This window comes from Dendrobium catenatum, unplaced genomic scaffold (genome assembly GCF_001605985.2).
Source record: "Dendrobium catenatum unplaced genomic scaffold, ASM160598v2 fragScaff_scaffold_847, whole genome shotgun sequence".
Taxonomy (NCBI): Eukaryota; Viridiplantae; Streptophyta; class Magnoliopsida; order Asparagales; family Orchidaceae; genus Dendrobium; species Dendrobium catenatum.
In genome coordinates, this window is record NW_021319309.1 from 1144809 (window position 1) to 1170299 (window position 25491).

The window sequence follows — 25491 nt, forward strand, 5'->3', positions numbered from 1 at the left end:
ATGAAGAAGTCTTTATAAAAGCTCCTATCCACCAACCATGGTGAAGCAGAGAACCCACTCCTTCTACTTCCTCCTAAAGCAGGCAGAGAACACGACCCATTTCACTTCCACTTGAAGTAGGTAGAGAACCTCGATCAATCGCTAAAGTAGACCTCTCTAAAACCTCTAAGGAACTAGGGATAATGACTGGAGAAGACCACTCAGATCCTTGCTTGGAGCAACCTTTGTGAAACCCTCACAAACTCCCCCTCACAAGATCCTTTCTCACTCTTTCTCAAGCTCTCCTTCTCCTCTTGGCTCTCTCAGGTCAAGACAACAGCAAAATATATCATCTTAAGTAAACAATAGATCTTATATAGAAGGGCTTCAAATTTTCCCTAAATTGCAATTAATCAACAAATATCATCCAGGATGATACGATCAGTATAAATTCAGCTCAATTAGCTAGGATGATGTAGGGGAGGCTAGACGATTAGAAGATATGTTTGTTCTAATCATCCATGATGATGGCTACATCGTCCTATATGATTAGTTCAAAACATCAAATATCATTCAGACCATCACACTATTCGGCCAGATTTTACATGTTGGATGATGAAAAAAAGAATTGATCATCCAGGCCGATTATTGGATAAGCCTATATGATTAGTTCAAATAAATAAATATCATCCAGCACATTATTATATTAGTCTTGGATAATTTAGAAAGATACTAATGTTTGTTTAATTGATCATCCTAAATGATCATGCTATTGTCTAGGATGATATGATCGTTCAATCAAATCTTAATTTCTTTCCTTAATCATCAGTCTAATTTAGGCATAATTGTAATGCATCATCCAAGATGATGTTCTGTATGATATCTAAAAATAATAATATGCCTAAAAGAGTTGGCGGTTAATTCTTTGTGATTTGCGCATATTATTTAGGATGATTTACTTAATCCAGTTATCTTAATAAGGATGCCCTAATTAGGGTTTTTAGTTTTAACTAATCATTGAGGATATTTTGGATTATCCCGGATGATATGATCAAAAATAAAAAAAAAAACCTTTAAAATAGAAAGAATTTCCCCCCTGTGTGTGTGTATAAGATTACTTAGCATCAGGAACCACAAAAATTACATTTGACTCAAGAAAAGATAACAATACTTGAAGTACACTTACAGACTAACTCAGTCCTAATCTACCCAATCTTAAACTGACTTGATTTGCAATTGACCTTATGAACCTAAAATTTTAGTAGGCAGGACAATAGTAGAAAAAGTAGAAGTGTCAGAAATATTTGTAATCCAGATTTGCAACAATCTTTCTCTTTTTATTGATGATAAATATTTGAAAGGAAATTTAACTTAAGTAGTTAATTGAAACATAACGTATAGGAAAATATTGTGAACCAAGCAATGTAAATTTTACTAAAATCAAGCAGATGGTTCAAATACTAAATAATAGTAACAAAATAATGAAACAACACAAACACACTAACACTACCACTACTCCCCCTTTTGACATAACAAAAAGGAGGAGGAAAATAGAAAAGAAATACATAACAAAAAATAAAAAATAGAAACTAATAACATCACAAAAAATATCATAAGAATGACAGGTTACAAGTATGAAGGGCCCTGATCATTAGAAGGAGGTGGTGGTGGTAGCTGAAAGAAACTAGAAATATTAGCGAACTGCTCCCTAAACCATGCCATATCCTAGTCGCGTTGTTACTACTGGTGTGCCACGTACGAATCAAATCTAGTGACATCCTCCGCATACTGCTGCTTCTATATAGCAATGTAAGAGTCAAACCTAGCCTCCCACTAGTTCAATTGCTCCACCTGCTGATCCAGCTGTGAGTGCTGGCAGATCAAAGTAGGTGCATGAACAGCTTCCTCCTCAGCTCCCTTAGCCTCCTCATGCTCTAGGTGGAGATGAGTACTATGAAGAACGTGGAAGGAGCTGTTGGTATAGAAGGTAGGCTGAAAATTAGATGGGGTATAATATTAAAGGTTATATTTGGTTTCCAAGATATAGGCTATGATGTGTCATAAGACAAGGTTAGGATTTCTTCTGTGCCCTGGATCCTTAATACTAGTTAGATGCTCAATGAATCGGAAAAGAAGATCAATAGCATTGAACTCTCTCTGGGTCATGATATAGAAGGTGGTGATTAAAAGGAGAGGAGCGATGTGGACACAATCACTAGCCCTAGGGATTACTAAGGTGCGAAGTACATGTTGGATTGTCCTAGCATCTTTGACTAAGGTACTAGACGCCCCATCATGATAGGATACATGAGTGTTCCACATAAGGTGAATCTTTTCTCTAGTAGTGGACAGTTTAAGGAGTTCATGGCAGTCCTAATAGGTAATTTCTACATATGGTTTGTTTATATAGGACTGAAGGGTAGTGTAGGTGGAGTTGATCCTAAGGCTCATAAAAAATTCATAAAGAAGTTCAAAATTAAAAGAAAGGCGAGTGTAAGAATGAAGGTGAGCGAGGTGTGAGAAAAAATATTTAGGACAGGGTAAGTGAGCATACGAGGGTTGATGGTCCCGGACAATGGTCCTTGAAGAACTTCTAGCCAATATTCTAGTGCACTTTATAGTCTCCATTGAATAAATGAGGAAGAGGAAGGAAAGATTATAAAGGATTAAAGAAGGAAGGTGTGAAGAAAAAGGTTCAAAATAGTTATTTATAAAGAATCAGCCATATTATCTAGGATGATCGAAAGATCATCTAGGACAATTAGACAAATTTATTACATCCGAGATGATTGTACAAAAAGGTGATAATATCATCAAGGAAGATCAGACATCATTTAGTATGATTAGACACATGCAATTGTCCCAAGGAGTCATGCTATATAACTATTAAAAAAGTAGATCATCCCGGACGATTAGGTGGATCATCCAGGATAATTGATAATAATTGATTGTATTGGTCGAATTTAAAATGTGTAACATTTTTGGCCACGTGGATCGTCTAGGATGAACATGTGAATCATCAAGGATGATCATAAATAGTTGAAGCAGAATTCGATCAGATCATCCAGGATGATGGGTATCATCCAGGACGATCTCAAATGATTGAGTCAGATCAGCCGTTAGATGGAAGATGAAGAGTTGATTGAAGATATCATCTAGGATGATAGAAATATCATCCAAGATGATGTGACCAAAAATATGAAATTTTGATGATAGTGAGAGTTGATCAGAAAGTGCCCCAAAACATAAAAAACTAGTAAAAATAAAATATGAAATAATAAAAACATGATAAAAAAAATAAAAAGAATGAAAAATAAAGTTTTTTTTTTCAAAGTACAAATATGATAAATTGTCCATGTAATTGAATTAAAAATTTATAAGAAAACGAGTTAACATTATCAAAATTAAAAAACTGGTAGAACAACTGATCCTGTTAGTCCTAGCTCGGACTTCTTACAAGGCAAACCACCTTTTAAAAATCAAGATCTAACTTAAAAAAATTAATTATATAAGAAAAAGTGATCCGTTCAAAACTTGGTTCCAAAAAAATATCTTATAGAATAACATAGCAAAGTAATTAGTCACAATCATGAATTTTGAAATCAAGTCCTTAAAAATATCAAGTAACACATGAATTTCTTCTAAGATTTAAAGGTTTGAAAGAGAAAAGAAGCTTGCTTTATTGTGCGCTCATTTTTTGCCTCTTGCCAATTAGTTGGCGTACTTTGTGCATCTTTTAATTATTTATATATTTTGTGCATCTTTCAATTTTTTTGTCGATTATTACACATCTTTTCAATTTTCTTTTCTTTCTGGGCTCATTTTATGCCTCTTGTCATTTTTGCAAGCTTGGACTCTTTCAAACTTTTAAATACTCTCAGTTTTGAGAATATCTTTCAGATATTAGAGAAGAAAAACTCATTCTTTAATATAAGAAAGAGTAAATCACAAAGAGGAAACAAATTCATATGATAAATGCAACGACAAGATTATGAAAGCTTGAGAGTGATTTATTGAGTTTGAACATTATTTATATAAGATATATTACTATAACAAGTTAGAAAAGATCTCAATTGCAAAGTCGAGTTGTTAATTTGAGATAGACTTTTATTTAGAAAAGAAACAATTACACCGCTAAAAGGAGTTAGAGAAAGGGAAACAATCATAGTGTTTATCCCTTTAACTGATTTAGAGATGTCAATCATTTTCTATAAATTTTCATAAATAAAAAATAAGGAATAAAATATCATTTTAGTAGTGACCAAAAGAAAAACTGAAAGAAAAGCTGAAACATCAGAAATGAAAACATGGAAAATAGTAGCAAATAAAATCAACACTTAAAAACTAAAAACAAAATAAAGAAAAAAAAAAATAACAACAAACAACATATAAAAAATTCAGAGTTTAGAAATCATCAAGTTCCTCCATTTATATTAATTACACCCAATTTGGTCCTTAAAATACTGAATGTGTCAAAGGCCAGTGGTTTAGTAAAAATGTCAGCTAGTTGATTATCAATTACCACATGGTGTAACTTAATGTCTCCTTTGGTAATATGGTCCCTAATAAAGTGACGCCTTATGTCAATATGTTTGATCCTTAAATGTTGGATAGGATTTTTAGAGATGCAGATGACACTAGTATTGTCACATAGGATTGAAATTATGCCTACAGATAATGTTAAATCCAGAATTTATTACTTCAACCAAATGACTTAGGCCACACAACTTTCTAAGGCAATGTACTCAACTTCAGTAGTGAAAAATGCAACAAAGTTTTATTTTCTACTAGTCCAGGAGACTAAGGACTGTCCTATGAATTAGAAAGTACCAGAAGTGCTCTTTCTATCCACCCTACATCTTGCAAAATCGGAATAAGAATATCCATAATCTCAAAATAAGTATTATTCCTAGGATACTAGATTTCTAAGTTTTTTTATCCTAAAGAGGTATCTAAGGATTCTCTTAATTATACTCAGGTGAGATTCTTTAGAATCAGCTTTAAATCTAGTATAGAGACAAACACTAAACACTATATCATGTTGGGTAGCAGTCAAGTAAAGTTGTGATCCAATCATTCATCTATACTTCTTTTGATCAATAGATTTTCCATTTGAGTCCTTATCCAACTGAACACTGGAGCTCATGGGAGTATTTATTTACTTGACTTTATCTATTTCATATTTCTTCAAGATGTACTTAATGTACTTTGAATAATTAAATCCAAAAAAGTAGGACAACTCTCTCATCGCACTCACTCAAATTACTTACTCATTATTCTAAAAAAATTATCACATAACTTTTTATTAGAGGATCAAAAAAGTATATCATCAACATAGATTTAAATAACCTCTCCAACTTCATCTTCTTCCTCAACTCCATGCTTCTTAGGATCAGATTCATCAAACATTACTTGAGTATTCTCCTCCACCATTAATGTCCTCTTGTTAAACACCCTAAAGGATTTCCCCACACTTGAATATCCTAAGAACACTTCTTCATCAGATTTTTGGTTAAATTTACCTAAGGGTGACTAACCATTATAAAGAATGAAAATCTTACAGCCAAAGACATGGAGGTGAGAAAGGTTGGGCATCCTACACTTAATGATCTCATAGGGTGTCTTTTCTAGTTTGGCTCTAACATTCTCCCTATTTAACACATAATAAGCTATGTTTATCGCTTCATCCCAAAAGTATTTTTGAAGTAAATACTCAATAAACATGGTTTTAGCATTTTTCAAGTAAGGTTCTATTCTTCCTTTCAGCTACCCCATTCTACTGAGGAGTCCTAGGAGCTGAGAAGTTGTGACTAACCCATTGATCCTTATAAAATTCTTCAAATATCTAATGTGACAAAAAATCTAATCCAAGTGAACCTTGAGTAGTCATCGATAATTATTATGTAGACTTTTCCCCCTAAGCTAGCAGTGATAATGGGTACAAACAAATCCTTGTGAAGTACTTCTAAAGGTCTAGAGATGCTAATGTTATTAATTGAATGGAAAGAGGATTGAACTTGCTTCCCTATTTGACAGGCATCACACAGGTGATCCTTAGTGAACTTAAGCTTGGGGATACCTCTAACTATATCCTTTTGGGTCACTTTTCTAAGGGTTTTTATGCTGACATGTTATAACCTCTTATGTTACAACCAAGAATTATCAGCAGTAGTTTTTAAGCAAAATAAAACAGAACATTCAATATTATTTAATTCATGTATGTAAATATTATTAATCTATTTCCCCTACAAAATAATGTTGTTATTCAAGATAAAGATACATGTATGTGCAAAAAAAATTATGATAAAGCCCTTATCGTTAAGCTGACTGATGTTGAGCAAGTTATATTTTAGTCCATCTAAAAGCAAAACATTTTCAATCAAAATATTCTTGGAGTTTTTGATTATACTTGCACCCACCACTTTCTTAGTGGTGTTGTCTCCAAGAATGACCTTGACTCTAGCCTTGACCTCCAATGAAATGAATTGATTGACATCTCCAGTCATGTGTCTTGAGCATCTACTATCCAGGTACTGTTGGTGGAATTTTGAAAATAGGTTTTGAAAAATATTAGTTATCTTTTGAAATTTTAGAGTTGAAATTAAATTCTAATTCTAAAGTCGAATTATCCTGTTAAAAAAAGGTATATCACCTCGAAAGATGAAAATTAAATTTTATAACAGTGTTTAGACTTAGAATTATGAATCTCATCTTGAGTATTGTGATCGGATTCTACATAGAACTTCGTATGGCCCCGAAAAACCAAAATAAAGTTCAATTAAATATCCAGCTATAATATTCAAGAAATGTGATTGTTGAGTTCACATATAAAGCCTTATCTAAGAAAGATATATCTCCTCAAAGGGAGATAACACCATTCAATGATAATTCTTTGAATGTGATAATAATGATCACCTTTTAATCTTTCCAAAAGGAGTCCAATATGAATTTTGAAAATTAATTTTTTTAAAATCAGGTGACTGTGTGGTTCTAAATCTCCTACGAGCACAAACCCCTGTAGTTAATTACATCGTAGGGGGATAGAGTTCCCTACGAAAACTCTCGATTAAAATAATGACAAATTTTCCTTAGATTTTCTAGAAGTGATATAAAAAAGAGGTGAATTTTGGAGTCTCAAAAGGGAATTGATCAAAATTGAGTAGTTATTATCGAAATCAAGGGAAGAAAAGTAGGGCACACTTTGAGATTCCAGAACCATCTAGAAGTGTCCCAACTTAATCTAAGTGTTGGGCTTTATATTTTAGATTGAAATGATATTTAATTAGAGTTGAGTATTTTATTAGAAATTTGGGATTAGATTCCTGAATTTTTGGGTCTTATAATCAAAGATATGCCCCGGATCCTAAATTTAATTTGGACGCTGGACCACAATCATCCAAACCTAACTAATGCAGTGCAAGGTCTGGACTTACCCCTACCTGGATTGAGGAGCCAGCTAACCACCTAGTCGATTTAATATAGATGAGTCTGATCTTTTATGAAAGAGTGATAGGGACGTTTTATTTAAAGTTTTGGAGAGCTGGGGCCGACATCTAGAGATTTTCCTAATTGGCTCCTTTGACTTATGTTGGGTCTAAAATGCTAACGACTAATGTAATTAAAATTTTGATTCTTTTAAATGTGTTTCTAATGCAATGCGTGCTAGTCAACAACTTCAAATCATGAATACTTGAAAGTTAAAAACAGGCCTAGAAAATAATTTTTTTAGAAGACTAGACTTCCCCAGGTCCGCACCTCATCCTCATAGATCAAACTATCTGGACTCTACCTGCAGGCGGGGATGGGTCTAAAGCAAGGAAAGAAGAAGTGCAGAAATATGCATGCGGCTCCGGGGTCGATCCCCGGCTAATTCCCTAGATTCATTATCTTTCTATGTTATTTAGACTCGCTAAAATTTTAAACTTTAAGATTATGAGTATAAAAATTTTCACACCCTCACGAGTCCAGGCAAAATCAAAAGAGACACACAAAAGCCAAAAAACTAAGAAAAATAGATAATCCTAAAGGAAATCAGATCAGCACATCAAATATAAATGAATAAATTAATAAATGTCCATAGGCAAAGTTGCCTTGCTTATTACAAACCAGGGTCTTGCAGAAAGTAAAGTAGCCGGGCACCACTAACAACAACCCAGATTCTAAACTTTGTAGAGACGCAAGTAGTTTTGAGTTGGATACTTTTGTCTTCAAATCTTCAATCTTGTTCTCCTTCGGGCTCCTTTTCCTCGGGTTCCTTGGATTCTTCGTAGTAGGCTACCCAAATTGATAAGAGGGAACTTCCTTTGAGGGGAAGGCGACTCTTTCCTCTTTGGGTAAGGAAGCAGTGATCCAAATTTGAATTTCCAAATAGAAAAGGGATACTCCCCTAAGGGGTGTCCTTTTCTCTTTGGAATCCAACCTTTGGATCTAAGTGTGCAAACTCAAAACTACACTCTCACAACACTTTACATTTGCTCAAATTATATTTGTACATATATAAAAAAAACTAGACTCTCCTGCAGGGTTATCATAAGCAGTTAATAATTAAAAAAAACATTTATTCCCATGTAGTTATATATGTGCAGAAAAGTAAATAAACACACTGGCCACGCTCTTTTTATTATTTGGGGGCTTTAGCAGCTGAAGCACCTGTGAAAGCATTATTATAATTGATTTTTTTTATTTAGCCCCCTTTTTCATCGCCCTGCATGAGTGTGGCCACCTGTAGAAAATTGTGTGAACATCCAGATCGTTCCTATCCTAATGGTAATCTAGTCGCCAAAAACATCAATCATCTATAGAGTGCAGTAAAAAGTAAGCAGACACAACAAAGCAATGTCATCCACAACATGCAGTAAAATCATGAAAAATGCGGACAAAACAGTAAAGTAAACACCAGCCTGACCTAGATCTAGAGTTGGTTGTTCTAGCAAACCATCTAAAGTGTGTGTAGAAGGTCGTGTGGCAGGGATAGATCCTAAGTTGGGTGATTAGTTAGAGTTATATAGTATTTGAATTTGTTAAGGCTAAAAGGGAAATTTAGGCTAGAGTTTAAATATTAATGTATTAATAACTTTATTTGAATATATTTTAAGGGTTAATTGATTACTACCTTTGTTTGACGTCAATTAGCCTTATTCAAAGAATGTTCAATGAATTTGATAACATTGATGTTATCACCTTCAATTATTACTCCTTTACTTTCAAGCATCCACGATTGAATGAGTCTTCTAAGAGTCATAATAGCATCCATTTCAAGATGAGCTATATCCCAATGTGTTCTTCTTTCTCCAAAAGCAATCAATAATCTCCCTTTATAGTCTCTAAAGCAACCTCCAATTCCAGCACTATAAGAAGTAAGGAGATATGCATCCACATTAATCTTAATATAATCAAGCGGTGGAGGGTGCCAAAAAGTTTGAAACTCCCTAGGGAGATTAGCACCCCAGCTATCAATGAAAGGATAAGAGATTTTAATAGCAGAATATAATACATTAGCTGCTAAAATAGGAATGGATATAGCAGTTTTCCCATGTTTCACAGCATTCCTATTCCGCTAGTTATGACACACAGCATTGCAATAAAGTCCAATTGTATTAGGTGCAAAATTAGAGAGAGTTCTCAATTCAGCTAAGCATTCATTTATAGAATCAAAAAGGAATATGGAACCCCCAATTCTGGATCTATCTAATGATATTCTGCAGCTCTTTGCATCGAACAGAGATGTGTTCTAGATTTTCACACTCTTGGCAGCCTCTAACACACAAATCTTCATTTGTAAGTTTTTTATACTTCAAAAATTCATTAGTAGGGATGGTTGCTTTACTCAATCTCCACCAGAACAACTCTACACAATCTGAAAACTTTAATTTCCTCAACAAAGTATAAAATCCCATATCTCCTTCTCCACTGTTGCAATTACTATAGACTTCATAGGCTCAGGCTGTAATGGAGTTGTCAGAAAGAAAGCAAATCTCTTCCAAGTAATCCTCACCAGCAACCCTATCAATTGAGATCTGTAACACCAAAGTAATGATATCTTCATTAAAAAAACATTGCAATTCCTCCAGATCCCAAAAACCATTCTCTGTAATGAAATGGTTGAGTCTAAGACCTTCCAAATCTACACAGTTTGTTGTAATTGGCCACTTATTCAAGCGTTTGTCTAACAACCAAATATCCTTAAGAACATCAATTTTCCTCCCATTAACCACTCTCCACCTCAAAAGAGGCTTTAAGTATTCAGCTCCTTCATTCAAGATCTTCCAAACAGTTGATTTGTCATTACTACAATGAGCTTGCCACCAACTGTCACCATATTTGGCTATCATAACCTGATGTAATAAAGAATTTTGATTTTGAAGTAATCTCCAAGTCAATCTAGCTTTGAGAGGATCAACTCTACTAACCGCCGAATGAAAATTCAAACCTCCTTGAGCTTTTGGTTTACACATAGTTTTCCAAGCAATGAAGTGCATACCCTTCTTCCCATCCCTCTTATGCCAAATAAAATTACTGCAATATCTGTCAACCTCATGGAGCACCTTCTTCGGAACCAAGGTGTGATTAGAAATAAAGTTTGGTAGACTTAATAATGAAGTTTTAGTAAGAGTAACCTTCCACGCCAAAGACAGGCACTTACTTACCCAAGTATTCAGTTTTTGCATAACCGAATCCAAAAGAAACTTGAAATTAGCTTTCACAGGTCTTCTCAACATCAGCTTTATCCCAAGGTACTGAAATTCTTCAACCATTTTAAATTTCAGAATTTTCTTCACTTGTAACATGTCCACTCTATTCATCCCCTTACTAAACAAAATTTGAGATTTGGCATTATTAACTCTTAAACTAGTCTAAGTACAGAAATCCAAAATAATTTTATTCAATTTGACGGCAAGATACTTTGAAGCTTGAGAGAAAGCAAAACATCATCAGCAAACAGCAAGTGGCTGACCTTTTGAGCTATATGTGAAACCTGAATTCCCAAATCTTGACCCCTTTGTGCCATTGCCAAAGAAAAAAGATGAGAACAAATAATGTACATATATGGCGATAGAGGGAAACCATGCCTAAAGCCATTCTATGCAATTATTCACTTGGAAGTTCTACCATTTACAATAAAGGAAAATCTAGCATTCCTAACACATTCCATGATAAACATAGTCATCCTCCTTGGAAAACCAAACATGTTTAATACTTGAAATAAGGTCTCCCAACTCATACTGTCATAAGCTTGTTCCATATCAAGCTTAACTGCCATTAGACCCTTTTTTCTTTTAGAAATTCTAAGCTTATGGAAAACCTCATGAGCTAGTAGACAATGATCAGACATTGATCTACCATTAAGGAAAGTTACTTGTTCCTTAGTGATACACTTGGCAATGTAATTTTTTATCCTATTTAAAATCATTGAAGCCACAAACTTATAAATTGTTTGACACAAACTTATAGGCCTTTAGTTGGACGGATTAATAGGCTTTTTAATTTTGGGAATTAGAACAATAGGAGTATCCTTCTACTCATTATGCATAATACTAGTTTTAAAAAATCCATCAATAGCCTTCCAAGTGTCCTCCTCCACAATCTTCCAATAAAATTTGAAAAAAGAAGTAGTAATGCCATCTAAACCAGGGGATTTATTGTTACCTTGCTTGAAGACTGCCTTGATCAATTCTTCTTTAGTGAAATCCACATCTAATAGCTTAGCATCTCATTGGAAATTCTCAATTTTTCTGTACAAGAAGGCCAACCCGTGAGCTTACACTCTCTAGCTGTCCACTTTTTCTGAAAAAAATTGTAAAAAAACATTTTCAATTTGCTCCAAATCTTCAACAATAGTCTCGTTCTCATCTTTGATTTGCCAAATCATGTTCCCATTCCTCTTGGTCGAAGCATATTGATGAAAATAACCAGAATTTATATCTCCATCTTGCTGCCATCTGATTTTTTCTCTTTGATTCCACCAAGTGGAAAGTCTTCCCAAAGTTACATTAAGATCATGAACTTTGTTCCTCAAAATTTTCAGCTTATCTACCGTTAATCCTCCTGCATTGGATTCTTCAACCTACAGTTGTAATATATCCTTTTTCAAATCATCTTTTAATGAATTTAGTTCTTTGTACTTGTTTGTATTCCAATAATAGGGAGCTTTTAATGATCTTCTCAACTTTCTTTGAAGGATTTCAGCACTAGTACCAAAATTTGACTTTTCCAAGCTTTTAAAATAATGTTCCAAGTGGCTGGATACGATTTCCATGTCTTCAAATCTCAAGAAAATAGATTTCTGATTTTGAGGCTCTACCAAGTTGATTGAAATAGGAGCATGATCCGAAGCAACTCTGGGTAAGTGACGAACCTTAGCCATTAGGATATTGTGAAGAGCTGCATAATTTAATAAACATATATCTAATCTCTCCCAAATTCTAGATGCTCCTTCTTTATTATTACACCATGTAAAGCTTGGACCCACAAATCCAATATCATGGAAATCATTATTCATTAAAAACATCTTCATCTCTTTAGAACCCTTAGAGAGATGGAATCTCTTCCCACCCTTCTTATCCTCCTTAGAGAGGATGCAATGGAAATCTCCCCCTATGATGTCTGGTTCATCACCAATCATACAGTCTTCAAGTTTCTGCCAAAGTGATCTACGGGTTTGAGCATCCTTACCTCCATAGACAGTTGCAATGTTCCATTTACACAAAGCATTGATGTTAAGAGTTCCCATAATCATTTGGGAAGAATGATCAATGACTTCAAAGGAAGCTAACTCATTCTACCACATCACCAAGATTCCACCCGAAATGCCAATTACTGGATGATGAAAATAATCCCATTCATTTCCAATAACCTGGTTGATATCATTCCTATCAAGAGAAGACATCTTGGTTTCAGTTAGCCCAACAAAAAAACCCTTATTGTCTCTCACAATCTCTCTAATATATAAGGAGGCCTCTATCTTCCTTGTCCCCCTACAATTCCAAAAAATGATGGAAGCCATTAAGAAACCATAGGGGAGTAATCCCTTATCATTTTACTATTTTTCTTGTCCTCTCTCCTCTTCCTTTGATCTGCTTCCAAGGTCCCAATGATCTCAATTCTTTAGACAACTTAAATTTTCCTGAATTTGTAACTGTCAACATTTGATCTTCATTATCCTGTATAGCATTAGAAATAGCTAATTTTGGATTAATATAAGCTTCATCAGAATCCAAATGCTTGGATTTCTTCAGTAGCTCTGGACTAGCCCTCTCAACAACTTCTCCTTCCTCCAGATCACAGTCCAAAGCTTAAATGTTATTAAAAATAACTGGGATATCCTGCACCCGAATATCTTCAGAAGCTATTATATCTGCAGGAACTTTTAATTTGCCTTGCATTCCTTCTGAATTAACTGGATCACTAAGCTATTCAACAACCTGTTCCTGTTTACAAGTCTCAACTGGTTTATAAACCTGTCTAAATTGAGTATTTGATCCATTATTCCTTCTAGCATTTCTGAATCTTCAATTTCTGAAGTTAACATGGATCCATGGGCCATATTCTTCACCTTGCTTTTTTAATCCATCATCCTTCACAACATCACTTTGTTTTAAAACTTACTTTGATTCTTGAACAATTTTCTCCTCAGCCAGAACTGTAACAGCTTCTGGACAGACATTTTTATTGTGTCCAACTCTTCCTCACTGATAACGGAGAGACGCCAGCTTCTCATATTCCACTCTTTGAAATGTTCTCCCATGAAGTCCTTCAATCCACACTCCCTTAGGGAGTTTCCTTTCCAAATCAATTCGAACACAACACCGAGCATATTCCCTCTTGCCCCACTTAAAAGAATTCCCATCAAGCATCATTGGAACTCCGTTCATAGAAGCAATCATGGGAATATTTTCATCATCCCAGCAGCTTAAAGGGTAACCCCGAAAACTGAATCAACACCGGAGAAGTAATACCCTTTAGCGATTTAGTGGAGAAGGACGACGACCATCTATCCATACCGATAATGTGATTCCCAATATACCAAGGACCCCCACTTAATATGTCCTCCATGGATTCCATGATAGCAAACGAACACAGAATCCAGTTACATCCCAATTTAGTTAGATGAAAACTACCATACTTACTCCATTGCCGTCTGAGTTCTTGACTACAAACAGAGAAAGGTATATCATGTCCCAGCACCTTGATAACCAATGATTTCTTCAAAACCTGGGAATTGGCCATTTCCTTATCTGTATTGAGCTTAACAGCCAACCCATCTTCCGATAATTGGGTAGAGTTAACATTAAAATTCAATTTGATATGTTGCGTCTTCTGCCAGGCCGACGTAAATTTATTTACAAAAGCAGTTTTGACATTCGTCTTGACAACATCATCCACATTACCTCCATCTTTCTCAAAATCAGTCGAAAGATTTTTATTAATTTGTTTCTGGGTCTCCAAATCATGTATACCAGCACACTTCAAAACTTTCAGAACAACATCTAACGATAATAACGATTATGTATCCATATTCGAAGGAAAAATTGGAAATACATTGTCTTCAGCAATTCGATCAATAAGAACACCTTTACCTTTATATATGTTAACTAAGGGGTCAAAAATTGATTTTTAGAATTAGAGGGAAATTCAAAAGTTTTAGATTTTTAACAAAAACTAGACCTTATTATGAGTTGTTAGATAGGTAGCACACTCAATTTGGAGTTTTCTAGGAAAAGTTGTGATTTTTAGAAGTGTTGACACGTTTTTAACCTAAGGTTGACCAAAATGTTAACTTTTTGACTTTGACCAGATTTTCGGGGTTTGAAATTTTTAATAAATACTAGATTTAAATTAGAGTCATTAGTCACTAAGTTTGATTGATTTTGATTTTCTACAATTAATAATGAATTTTGGAAGTTTGGGTATTTTTGAATTTTCCAATTACCTTAATTAAGAAACCTTTTTAGTGGTTTGAACCCAAATGAATCCTAAACTTCTTGAAATCAACCCCAAAGGTCAGAAATGAACTAAGGGGAGATTATCAAGTGTTTAAAGATTTTTTTTTTGGATTTTGAATGATTTTTAATTAATTAAAATTGATTAAACATTGATTTTGAATAAAATTAAATTAAAGTGGATTTTAATTTCAAATTATAGGGATTTAAATTTCTACATGTTAAGGGACTACTTAGGGTCAGTTATATGTATTTTATGAAATTTTAAGTGATTAATAAGAATTTTTAGTGAATTAATTAGGCTTTAGGGTAATTCTAGGGAAGGAATGTTGTGGCTCCTATTTGGTGAACCAAATGGGACTCAAATCTGATGAAATTCAGACCATGGGATCACCTAATCCCAAGGACTAAACACACCAAATTTGAACTTAAATGGAGTTCTCTAAGGTGGCTAACCAAGCCACCTAAGGTGATCATTAAGTCACCTTAAGAAAATCCTAGGGAGCTATCCTAAAGTTGGATTGGGGTAAAATCACTGGCCCTAAACTCCCTACACTACACATCATCAGCACACTCAAAATCAGATCCTAAAACTCATTGGATAGGTCATAATTCGAATTTGAATTTGAGGGTCAACCTAAGACCTTTGAAACAAAATTGGAATACTAATACCCTTAAACACTTCAAACAGGGGAGATAGAATTTGGGCATGTCGGGGACATGCCCAAATTCATTCATTCTCTTAAAATTCCAGGCCCTAGAGAATTTATTTTAAACAATAAATGCAATAATTGACAAAACAATATTACTTAAATTAAATTTAATATAGATGTAATCGAGATCTGGAACTATAGGGCTTCTGTAGGTCTCCCTGAGACCTTTCCAATGAGCCTAAGAACACCTAATTTGGTCAAGTGTAAAGAGAGATATCAATTTTCTAAGATCCCTTGATTTTTCTGTGAAATTAAATCCCCCAATTACCTAGTCAGTCAGCGCTTTACACGCGACGCGTCGTGATTGGCAGGGCAATCATTCGAGACCGCAGGATCAAATCCGTGTCGTTGATTGAAATCAATGGTCAAGATTTTATCTTCAACCTCCTGTGTGAACCCAGAACCTAAGGCTTCTCCGCAAGATCCGAGCCATCCCGCCGGTGAACTTTGATGAAATTTTGCAGAGAGCATCACGGGAGGAGGAACCTTCAATCCAACTGTGGAGATCCACTAGGGTGAAGGTTTCCTTCACACTTGACCAAACTACCTAGCCAGGGAGCTTAGGATTGAGAAATTACCACAGAGAAGGTCTCAACGAATGAGCTTCTTTTTTAGGAAGCTTCAGGGGATTAAGGCGAGCAGATCTCCTTCAGACGTCGGGACCGAAGGATAGCCGGAGGTACGACTTCGAGCGCGGTGCCGAAAGCTTTCACCGGAGCTCGCTCGAATGGATCAACATGATGGCCTGGGAGGCGGGGAGACGGCACTAGAAGGATGAGAGAGCTCTAGGGAGTGATTTTGATTGCCTAAGATCAAATGGGGGCCTCTGGGACGATCTGCCCTATTCAGCCATCTCCCGCGAGCTTGGATGCCCGAGATGGATTGGGAGGGGCCTCATGGGCTCCAGGTAAAAGGGGACATCATCCCAGAGGGCTCGTGTGCTTCAATCCTGTGAGCCACAATCTTTGGATGGCTTTGGGTCAGGATTGACTGGGGGGGGACCACCAAAGCTTATTCTCTATTGGTTCTAGCTGTCGTCAGCTGGGGTCTAGGTTGGGTTGACCTGGAAAGGAGGATAGGGACATGGTGGACTCAAGAATGAGCTTAATTGGTCCTGGGGAGGTTTGATTTGATCGGGTGGCTTGGTTTGACCCAAACCTGCTCGGTTTGGGTCGAATTGGGCTCAACCTAGGTTAGACCAGACCATGGGCTTGATGTGGGAGATGGGTCTGGGTCTGGTCCACCCAATGTAAGTGGTAATTGGGCTCAATTTGATATGGGTTCAAAGATGGCTCAGGTCCATATGGTTTTGGCTACTTTTAGCTAACCCAAAGTTTGACCCAAGTCAACCCAAGGCATGGGCCGATTGGAGGAGTTGTATTTGACTTGTGACCACCTAATCGAGGTGTTGATCATGTTTAATTGGACTTAGGATAGGAATTGACTCAATCCCAAGTGGTTTTAGCCACTTTGAGTTAGCCTAACTCTTAACCCAAGGTGACTCAGTGGTTGGGCTGGTTAAGAGAGGTGTATCGGGTCAGGGAAAACCCCATGGCATCTTGGTTTAGGTTCAATATGATTAAGGTTGAGAAGTGGTTCAAAGGGGGGCTCTATTTGGGCACTAAGGTCAAGCCAAAAGGCTAACCCAAGTGGGCCCAAGGCTTGGGTCTCCAAGAGAGGTCTCTTGAGAGCCCAATGAGTCACCCCATGGGTTCAAATAGGTTTAAAGTGGTCTTGGTCAAGTAGTTTAGGTGGAAGGATGGATATGGGTCATTTGGTCAAACTTGGTTGACTTAGTCAACCAAGTTAACCTAGGAATAAGAGTTAGAGGCATTAAAATCAATTTGATCATATGAACCTAATGGGTGAGTCATCAAGGTGTGGAGGGGTCAATTGAGTCAAAAGGCCTATTAAGGGCCCTTAATGGGTTATTAGGTCAACCTAGGTTGACTTGGTCAACTAGGTTGATCCAAGGGAAATCACTAAGGTCAACAAGTTTGGAATGATTTTTTGAGTGTGATGGAAGAGATTCCAAGAAAAAATGAGGTCATTTTGGTCAAAATGATCATTTTGACCCTTAAGGGGCCTTAAGGTCAAAATGGGTTGACTTGGTTAACCAAATTGACCCATGGTTGGAATTGGGTTCAAAAGGTCTTAAACATGATTTGAAAACATTTGAGGAAGATATCAAGGATTGATGGTCAAGTCAAGTTAAGTTTAGGCCAGAAGTCCAAAAATCCCCTTGAAAGGCATTTTGGTCATTTTGGCTTTGAGTCAGTTATGGGTCAAATTGAATCTGGAAAGATGTAGACTATTGCTTAACAAGTCAATATCAAGGTATTGGGAGTGATCAAAGGGTTTTGATGGGGCTCCAATATCAAATTCCACTAGGTGGAGGGTCTAGTGGCATTGATTTTAAATATTTGAAGGTTTTGCAACCATTGGAGTTGGATTAAGTTTATGGTGTTGGAGTCCTCCAAATGAGTTCAAATTTAGAGGGTTGACACTAGAGACATTCCACATAAATATGAAATTGACAGACCCTGAATCAGGTGCCAATTGACTGGGTTTCAAGGTGATCGAAAAATCACCTAGAAAGGGCTTTAGGACCTAAGTCTTTAGCCCAAGGGTTCTAGGTTTAAATTGAGTTAAAATCTGGATTGGGCCTAAGGGCTAAGAATTAGGAAGATCCAAAGATCTACAGTCTAAAGAAACCTAAGGTTCAAGGCTCAATAAGGGGTTGGAAGTAACCTCATATAAAAATGAGGTCAACAGGTACCACATGCTCTCATGAGATCTTTGGTGAGAGCACACCTATAAAATCATCAAACATAAGATTTAGGAATCCAAAAAAGTTTCGATCCCTTCTGATAAAAAGAAGAATATAATGCATGTATACAATGCTATGAATCATGGAATTTGGCTCTCCAAATCTAATGTGTACTATAGTGAATAGTGCAAGTATGTGAAATATGCCTTAGCATGCCACATAAAAAATATCTAACACAAAAAAAAGGATTTACTAATTTACTCGAGTGGTGATGTCTCTTTTTAAAGTTGTGTGATGCATACAATGCTGGTTTATCATTTTAAAATGCTATGAGTTTTACTTTCAATGCTTTATTTTCATATTCATAAGTTACCACTTTAACTTCAGCCAATGTTCATTATTATCTATTTCCTATGAAAGTTCCTCTAATTTCTTAAACTCTTTTTCTATCTCAATATGAGATGACTTCAAGGAATCATATGCATCAGATAATTCAATATGCTTCTTATTCAATGCATCAAACTCATTAAGTAATTACTTGTGATTTCTACTTAGTGTAGAGTGATCTTTAAACAATACTTCATGCTCTTTTTGCAAATTTAAAAGTTCTAATTTCAAGCAGCATTCAATTTCTTAAATTTCCTATATAATGCATGAATTTTATCAAAAACTTCAAATAATTGATCATAGGTTAGTTCACATATCTCTTCTTAGTCACACTGACCAAGATGAGTCATAAGTCTGCCATAAAGAACAAGTTTGTTGCCTCCTCCTCAGTTTCAGTCTTAGAAGAGTCAGATGCAGAATCTGTCCAGAATGACATTTGAAACTGCTTCTTGTCCGTCCTAAACTTGGGTTTCTTCTCATCCTTCTTTGTTTGGGCGAGCCTTAAGTGTAAGATAATCAGCTTTATCATGTCAAGGCTTCCTACACTCAAAGCAAACCATATCAGAAGAACTTTTAAATTTTTTGCTAACCTTACCTTTATTCCATTTCAGATGGTGCTTTTGTTTTTTCATTAGAAAGCTTTTAAATTGTTTAGTGATTGAGAAAACATCATCACTTTCAGACCTGAAAGAATAAGTATCTGTATCGTTAAGCTTCAGCGTCACAGTTTTCTCCTCCTTTTTCTCACCTGCATCAAATTATCTTTAGTTCACTCCTTGTTTGTAAGCAATGAGTGACCCAAGTAAATTATAAACAAAATAAGTATTAAAATCTTTGGATTCAGTGATAGTAGTTATTTTAGCTTCAAAGAAAGAATGCAAGCATCTCAAAATTTTGTTAACTTTTTCATAGTTAGTTAGCTCTCTTCCTAAGGCATGTAGTGAGGTGAAAATTTAAGTAAACCTAGTATACATGTAAGATATCAATTCACTAGGTTTCATGTGAAAATATTTATTATCATGCAATAAGATATTCAACCTAAATTATTTAACTTCAGTTACTCCTTTATAAGTGATACATAATCTAACCCATATTTCTTTATTAGTAGTACAAGTTGAGATATGCATGTAATCTTCCAATTTCAAAGCACAAAAAAAAATAATTTAAATATTTTGCATTAAGTTGTGCTAAATTCCTATCATTAAAAGTCCATCCAAAAAACAAAAAGTTCAGTTTTTATGTCATGAATTTCATGTGATAGAGGTGAATAACATTCTTTAACAAGCGTCCACATGCGATAGTCAATTGATTATAAAAATATGGACATGCGAGTTTTTCAAAAATTAAAAGGTATATTATCAAACAAAGATGGTCTAGTGATTGAATAATCTTATGCAGTGTTTCTATTACCAAAGTTAGCCATGGATCAAAATTCAAAAGTTTTCAAAACCTAAATTTTATGAATCCCACTCTGGTACCATTTAAGAGTTTGTTAAGGATGTTAAGTCCTTATGAACTAGCCTGAGGCTAACCAGGAGGGAGGGGGGTGAATTGGTATTTTAAAAATACTAAAACAAAAAAAAAAAACATAATCTTTTCAAAATATTTTAAAACATCAAACCATATAATCATTCACCAGAAAATAAATTATCAAAATTAAATAAGAAAAAATACACCAGATTTTATAGTGGTTCGGTTAACTTGACCTACATTCACTCCACCGAGCCTTTCCTTTGGGTATTGCACTAAACTCAGTAAATATCCTTTTTCTCTCACAGTAAGTTAGAGAATCCTTTATGAAACTCATTTCCACCAACCTTAGTGAGGCAGATAACCTAACTCATTTTGCTTTCTCTTGAAGCAGGCAGAGAACTCGACTCCTTTCACTTCCTCTTGAAGCAGGCAGAGAACCTCAATTAGTCATTGAAGTAGACCTCTCTATATCCTCCAAGGAATTGGGGATAATGACTGGAGAAGATGACTCATATCCTTTCTTGGAGCAACCTTAGTGAACCCCTCACAAAATCCCCCTCATAAGATCTTCTCTCTCACACACATGCTCTCCTTCTCCTCTTGGCTCTCTCAGGTTAAAATATCAATAAAATATATCATCTTTAGTAAACAAGAGATCTTATATAGAAGGGCTTTAAAATTTCTATAAAATGTAATTAATCAACACATATTATCCAAGACGATCGATGGATTATCCTGTATGATCGATACAAATTTAGGTCAATCAGCTAATTAAAATATATATTTATTCTAATCATCCAGGATGATGGGTATATTGTCCTATACGATTAGTTCAAAATGTCAAATATCATCCAGACCGTCGCTATGTTCGACCAGACTTTACATGTTGGATGATAAAAAAAATAACTGATAGTCTAGGACGATTATTAGTTCATCATGTACGATTAGTTCAAATTAACAAATATCATCTGTAACATCATTCTGTTAGTCCCAGATGATTCAGGAAGAAACTAAGGTTTGTTTAACTAATTGTCTTGTATGATATGATCGATCAATCAAACCTTAATTGCTTTCCTTAATCATCAGACTAATTTAGGAATAATTATAATACATCATCTAAGATGATATCCTATATGATGTACAAAAATAATAACATGCCTAAAAGAGTTTGTGATTGATTCTTTCTGATTTGAACATATCGTCCAAGATGATGTAAATATCGTCCATAATGATTTGCTTCATTTGGTTGTCTTAAAAAGGATGCTCTAATTAGGGTTTCTATTTTTAATTGGTCGTCTAGGATATTTTTGAATCATCTTGAACGATATGATTAAAAATAAGAAACTCTAAAAGAGATAGAATTTTCCCCCTAAGTGTGTGTGCGTAAGATTACTTAGCATCAGGATCCACAAATATTATATTTAACTCAAGAAAAGGTAAAAACACTTAAAGTACACTTACAAACTGACTCAATCCTAATCTACCCAATCTTGAGTTGGCTTAATTTACAATTGACCTTATGGACCTGAAACATTAATAGGAAGGGCAATAGTAGAAAAAATAGAAATGTTAAAAATGTTTGCAGTCATCAAACTATAATATCTAAATCAACATTTTCAATAAAGGACTTATCCTAGGCTCTCCTAGTTCTAAAGACATGGTGTGCAATAATTTGATACTGAAGTTACTAGATAGACCAGAGGGGGGTGAATTGTGAAAACTTTTTGACAATAATTAAAACCTAAGCAGGAGTTCTAATTTTTTTGATGCTTTTAACATTTTAACATGCTTTCACAAATTTTCCCAAGCAAATATTATGAAATAAAATGCACGCAATAATAAAAAGACAATAAGGAAAAAAGCACACCGAGTTTTTTATAGTGGTTCGGTCAAACCATGACCTACGTCCACTCCCCGGAGTCCTCTGCTCCGGGTTTTTCACTACAAGCAATAGCTCTCCTTTTGCCCCCCTTGGCAAGGCGGAGAAGCCCTTACAATACTCCCTTTCACCTACCCGGCGTGGCAGAGTGCCAAACTCTGTTTTCACCCTCCTGGCGACGGTAAAGAACCTTCTCATTTTTCTCCCTCGTGGAGAAGGCAGAGTACCTCGAGGTCACGGATGTAGAAGAGCCTTTCCCCTTAGAGATCCTCCCATAAATTCTTCTAGGGCCACAGGAGAAGCAAGATGCAGCAAGTTCGGAGCAACCATGTGATCTCCTTTACACCTCTTCTCCCTCACAATGCTCACCTTCTCCTTCCTCTCTCAAACCCTAAAGAACTTCTCAATAGCTCTCTCCCTCGGAATCCCTCTCTAACCACGTTCTCCTCTCTGATTCACACCCTCAAAATATGACTAGTTTTACACATAAAATCGGGCTCCAAAATCACTGAGAAATCAAAAGTAGCCATTACTATCTTACAGTACGGTTTCTAATCGTATAGTACAATATGTATCAACAGACTTCATCCTGGTATGAAGTGGTACGAACAGTTCAAAAACATTCGTACAGTACGATATTAAATCATACGGTACGATCCACAACAATTCTGTTCGTACAGGACGATGGTCGGGACGATCGAACATTGTCTCTGTTCTTTGTATGGTACGATGTATATCGTACAATACAATGTGACAAAACCCAAGAGATCGTCTAGAACGATCTTCGAGATGATTATAATTCGTCTCTGTTCATCGTATGGTATGAATGGGTTTGTACAGTATAATGTTAAAATTATAATTAAACCCGAATTTCTTGCACTAATCACGAATTAAATTAAGTAAGTATTTAAAATAAATCATACCATACGAACGTATTCATACAGTACGAACGACGCAAAATAACTTACTTAAGTTAAAATGACAGCTAGGATTTTGGATTTGAACATATCGTACATCACGATTACATTCGTACGATACGATCTATTCACAGAATCGTCCTACAAAGCTATGATCATACTGTACGAAATAACATCGTACAGCACGATCTACAGAGAAAGAAAAACTCTAAATTTTTCATTTAAAAACACTCTCCCCCTGTGTGTGTGCATGGTTGCTCAGACTTTTACGCATTTTGTGGCCAGACTAAAGAAAATAAAAATAAAATAAACACCAAAATACAGTGCAGACTCATACTCCTAATCTACCCATTCTTAAGTCTTCCTGTCGTCCTGAGTAGCTTTTGATCTTTCCTGAAATGTTAGTACTCACGGATAATAGCAAATAATATTCAATGAATCTCAAGATAATTCAAACGATATTATTTGTCATCATCAAAATCTCAAACTCGGGGTCATGGGTTGCAACAGATATATTTTACCTTTATGTTACCCCAAGGATTTGTCATTAACACTTGATTTAAATCTATTTAACCTAGCGACACCTTTAGGATAATAATTAAGAACCCGTCTAGAAAACTTAGAGAAATTCTAGGGACTAGGATACACCTCCGAATTATATGAAAATTGAAAATTTTGAACTTAGTGACTTCTTAAACTCCCTAGAATTTTCTAGGATTTTTAAGGTCCCTTTAAGCCACTTAATTAATAAACCCTAATTTATCCTTTAATTATACCCTAATAACTTCAACAAATTATAAAAAATTTAATTTAAATCCAAAAATTAAATTTAATATATCAAGCTCTTTAAAATTTAACTGTTAATCTCAAAAAATTAAAATCTCATTAATTGGATCTAAATTTGAACATTAATTTAATTTTGATTAAAAATTATCTTTTAATGAAATTAGATAATTAAATTTTTTTATAAATTTCAAAATTTCCTCAAACACTTGGAAACTCTTCCTTGAATATTTCCAGAACTTTGAAGGTGATTCTAAGAGGTTTGGAGCTAATTTGGATCAAAATCCCTAAAATGCTCCTTAATTACACAATTTAATAATTCATTAAATACCCTAACTTTGAAAAATCATAACTAATTCTAAAAAATTCCAAATTGGGTAAACTAAAAGGAATTCAACTCCAATTAAAATCTAATATTTACTAAAAATATGAGCTTTCCAGAAATAAAGTTAAAATAAAAAGTCAAATGCTCGGTCAAATATTATTCATTAACTAGAGCCCAAAACTTCTAAAAATCATAAATTTGTGTAAAAAACTCCAAAACCAGCAAACTCAAAGTCTAATTACTCCTTGTATGGTCTAATATTTAATAAAAATACTATAACAACTAAATATAGCCTTTTCTAAAAGTCATCTTTGAAACCCCTTTAACTTAGTAGATAGGATAACCTTGTACCTTCTAAAATTTGCTAATCCAACTTAATCTTCAGAGAATATTATCCTTAGACTTAAAATTGACCAACCAAATAAATAAATTAAAATGGATCCCAACACACTAATACTTAAATTTTAATTGAGAATCCCCTTTTGACCTTCAACAAATCGGAGCATAAATAATTTGAACTAATCACCCAACATAGGACATATCTGATACTACACAACCTACTACACACACGTAGAATTATTTGTTAGGACACAATTTCTAGCTCTAGGTTAGGGCAGTATTTTTCTTTTCTATTTCTATGATGTGACACTCTACATGTGACATATGTGCTGGTTACTTCGATTTGCTATGATGATTATTATGATAATGAACTTTATTATTGTACTTTCTTTATGATGTGATGTGTGATTGATTACCCATAGGTTAAGGGTGATCTTGATACTAATGATGATTTTTTACATGTGGCCATGCTCATGCAGCGCTAATAAAGAAGGCTAAAATGATAAATAAATCATATATGTGCTTGTTATTGGTTGTTCAGCTGCTTAGCCAAAAAAAAAAGAGCATGGCCAACTATGGCAGGCATGAGTACTTTTATTCCCATATATAACTGCTTGGATTATTTTATATAACTACTTAGGATAACCATATAAGAGAGTCTAAATTTTTCTTTTTTATGATGTAATGAGTTATGAAAGTCTCTAAAAATAAGACATTTCAAATATAAGGGATCCAAAGGGAAAAGAAAACCCCTTATGGGGAATTTTTTTTTAATTTGGATACCCTCCTGAAGAATGAACCATAAGAAGACTGAAGGAGGCGATCCGGAGAAGGACTTAAAGATGAAGATGAAGATGAAATGTCTTATAGTTAATTCTTGCATTATTCAGTAGGATTAGAATCCAGGTTCTTGTCAGTGGAGCCTGACCACCATTACTTTTTTGTAAACCCTAGGTTGTACTTTATATGAAACTTACCATGAACTTT